We start from the raw sequence: 4,498 nt of genomic DNA on the forward strand, positions 1-4,498 counted from the left end.
TGGAGGTGTATATCCTGTTATATAAGCAAAGCCACTAACCTGAAGTCTACTAACTCGTGCAGACATTCCCAGAGGATTGTATACATTTTTCCTATTAGGGACAAAGTCTTATTACAGAGAGGTGAAGAACAAATAGAGGATCAAGAGGGTGCAAATTAGAGAATAAGCTTAATAATCCCACTGGCTTTTTCTAGCTTCCAGAAAACAAGTAATTGCACAAGTAAAGTCAGAGTAGCAAATAGCAAGAAGAAGATGATCAAGCATTTTAGAACATAGGTTGTACCTTTTATTTTATTCGTAAGGCTTCTTATTAATTTAACTCTTATATTTATAGATTTACATAGCTACTTCATGCATTTGATTCTTCAAAAATCTCAGAAGACATCTGATATAGGTTTCTTATTTTCCTTACAGACAAGAGAAGACTTGTATGCAAAAAAAAAAAAAAAAAATTGAAGTGATGGAGCCAGAGTGCATGCTGTATAGACAAATGGTGGATCTTGCCTGTAAGGTCAAATGCTAATCATACCATTGTGACTTTAAAACAGAGAAGACCAACCACCAAGACCCTCTCATAACTTTAAAGTGGGTACATAAACTGGGGAGGATGAACCAAGGTAAGAAGTGCAGGCATATAGCATGGATCCAGGAACCAACAAGGCAGAACTTCGCCCTCATCTTCTCCACCTGGAATTTATGATCATATTGTCTGACAACAGACTGACCACTGTAAGTGACCTGACTTTGTTTACATGTACTTATTTAAATGTTTGTAAATTTGTTAACAAATCTATGAAAACTCTGTTTTCAGGGGAACCCAAGAGATCTACTTTGTAAGTATCGAATTCCTTCTTATTTCTAAAACAGAATCTCTGCAGTTTGTGCTGTTAAAAACTTGGAAGACTTCTGAAATTTTAACCTGTTTGCTCCCTAACAGATACACTCAGAGGACTCATAGAATCTTGTAGCTTTTAGGAAACAAAGAAAGGAAAAGGCATTATTTTTGTGTTAAACTATGACATTATTGAAATATAGGCATTGCTTCAAATTGCATAACTTGTATTTGTATATCACATGCAGTCTTATTTATACATGTAGAAAACAGAAAAACTTGACAAATCACTGTGCATATTGGAAATCACAATTTCAATAACCTTTACAAAATCAATTATGCACACACACATGTGCATGCATGCACACACTCATATGAAGCAATCTGTTTTTTTAGGTTCTTACATATTGGCCATGTCTGTAGTTGTATTTTGTGAACAAAGAATGTAGTATCTTACAATCAATGCTGATATCATGTCTCCAAATGGACAGTAAATGCAACAGGATTTTTTCCATATTTCTAATATTTTAATGTCACTGACATCATTATCTACTGGTCACGTTAATCTCACAATGCATAATGAATGTATTTGTATGATCCATATAATGCAAAAGTCTTTAAAGATGTGATAATGCACAGCTCGGTTTTGGCATTTATTATTGGATTATCATAATGTGCATCAGCATTAAAGGATCTAATCTTGAGAGGAATATGTATTTTATTTCTCCTATGATTATACCAGCGAGTGTGCTGGATGTGGCTGCATAGAATTCTCTCTGCACTTTTGGGTCTGTGTAAATAGTTCCTGGTAACTACCAGAAGCAAAGCAAAACAAAACAAACACAAAAAGTGGGAGATTGGAGATCTTTATACATGATTTTCAAATGGCTTGTGTTCTGATGCACAATAGCCATGGACCCATAATTCCATGTTTAATGTTGTTGCGTATAGAGACTATTGACTGCATTATAACATTTTCTATTCTAAACAGTAAAGAATGCCTTCCTAAATTTGTAGGAATATGCCCCTCTCTTTCTCTCATCTCTCTCTCTCTCCTCTCTCTCTCTCCTCTCCCTCTCTCTCTCCTCTCTCTCTGCCTCCTCCTCTCTCTCTCTCTCTCTCTCTCTCTCTCTCTCTCTCTCTCTCTCTCTGTGTGTGTGTGTGTGTGTGTGTGATATGCTACAGTAGTAGGTTTACATATGATATTCGCAGGGTCTTTAGTGTTATTGGTTCCTTCCCATATCCCTTCTTTTATTCTGCCCTCCTCTCCCCACACCAATTTAAGTGTGCCTGGACAATCATTCCCCGTTAGCCATTTGTATCTAATACATTTTATATCTGTCCTTTCCCTCATGGATAGACAGGCTATAGGCCCTGAGGGAAGAACCTACTTTTATCATTATTAAAGAGGTACAGTATTAAAGTGATGACCAATGATTTACAGCCACAGGTTAGGGCATCTCTCAATCCTCATCGGAGAAGCTACTATTTGCAATGGATGTTGATTAACACAGAGAGCCAAGGTTAGCCAAAATGAGAAGAAGATTACAGGGACTACAGAGTACAGAGCTCAAATGGAACATTTATAACATATTCCCTCCTTTCAAAGTTTAGAGACCATTCAGGAAGTGGGGAGAGCCACTGACAAACTGTCAGCAGAACTGACCAACAGAAAGAGGGAGAAGACCAAGTTAATGATATTAGAGATGAATGGAAAAAAAAGGACTATAAAGCAATAGTAATTAAAACAGCATGGTACTGGCACAGCAACAGGCTTGTTGATCAGTGGAATTGAATCGAAGACCCAGATATGAATCCACACACATATGGTCACTTGATTTTTGGCAAAGAAGCCAAATCCATTCAATGGAAAAAGGATAGCATCTTCAACAAATGGTGCTGGTCTAACTGGATGTCTATGTGTAAAAAAAATGCAACTGGACCCATATTTGTCACCTTGCACAAAACTCAAATCCAAGTGGATTAAAGACCTCAACATAAAGCCAGACACTAAGTCACTTAGAAGAAAAAGTGGGGAAGAACCTGGAACATATTGGCACAGGAGACAACTTCCTGAACAGAACACCAACAGCCCAGGCCTTAATGTCAACCATTAATAAATGGGACCTCATGAGGCTGAGAAGCTTCTGTAAGGCAGGAGACACTGTCAACAGAACAAAGTGACAGCCTACAGACTGGGAAAAGATCTTCACCAACCCTACGTCTGACAAAGGTATAATATCCAAAATATATAAAGAACTCAAGAAATTAAATGCCACCAAACCCAATAACCCAATTGAGAAATGGGGCTTGGAACTAAACAGAGAGTTCTCAATAGAGGAATATTAAATGGCTGAGAAACACTTAAAGAAATCCTCAACGTCCTTAGTCATCAGGGAAATGCAAATCAAAACAACTCTGAGATTCCATATTACATCCATCAGAATGGCTAAGATCAAAAATTCAAGCGACACCACATGCTGGCGAGGATGGGGAGAGAAAGGAACACTCCTTCATTGCTGGTGGAAATGCAAACTAGTACAGCCACTTTGGAAATCTATCTGGTGGTATCTCAGAAAACTGGGAATAGGGCTTCCTCAAGACCCAGCTATTCCACTCCTTGGAATATACCCAGAAGATGCTCCAGCACACAACAAGAAAATTTGCTCAACCATGTTCATAGCAGCCTTATTCATAATAGCCAGATCATGGAAACAGCCTAAGTGTCCCTCAGTAGAAGAATGGATTCCATTTGCACTATGGAATACCACTCAGCTATTAAAAACAAGGAATTCCTGAAATTTCTGTATAAATGGATTGACCTAGAAATGATCATAATGAGTGAGTTAACCCAGAAGCAGAAAGACTCAAATGGTATATACTCACTTATATCTGCATACTAGCCCAAGGGGCATGTCCCATGAAAGTCTTCATTTACCAGGAAACTGGGACAGAGGGGAGGACATCCTATTGGAACTCTAGATGAGAGAAGCATGGGAGAATAGCAAAGTAGAAGGGTCCAGAGGGTCCTAGAAACCTACAAGAAAAACATCATGATAGGCAGATTTGGGCCCAGGGTCCTGCTCCAACCATGGCACCAGCCAAGGACAATATATCCAGTAAACTTCAAACCCCTAGCCAATGGACAGGACATTCTCCACAGTTGAGTGGAGAGTGGGGTAGACTTTCACACGTACTCTGGTTGCCTCATATTTGACCATGTCCCCTGGAGGGGGAGACCTGGTGGCACTCAGAGGAAGGATAGCAGGCTACCAAGAAGAGACTTGATACCCTATGAGCATATACAGGGGGAGGAGGTCCCTCTCAGTCACAGTCATAGGGAGGGGAGTAAGTGGAAAATGGGAGGGAGGGAAGAATAGGAGGATACAAGGGATGGGATAACCATTGAGATGTAACAAGAATAAATTAATAAAAAGAAAAGAAAAAAGGGGAACATTGTGACAGATCCTGTTGAAATCCAGAAGATCTCTATGGACCACTTTAAAATCTTATTTGACCCCAAATAAAAACTCTAGAGGAAACCAATAAGCTTTTGGACTCATATGGCCTAAAATTAAATAGAGAAAATATAAATAATATATACAGACCCATAACAAGTATGCTGGGTACTTTAATGTCAACTTGACACAAGCTGTAGTCGTCTGG

The sequence above is a fragment of the Acomys russatus genome, chromosome 30, assembly GCF_903995435.1.
Source record: "Acomys russatus chromosome 30, mAcoRus1.1, whole genome shotgun sequence".
Lineage (NCBI taxonomy): Eukaryota > Metazoa > Chordata > Mammalia > Rodentia > Muridae > Acomys > Acomys russatus.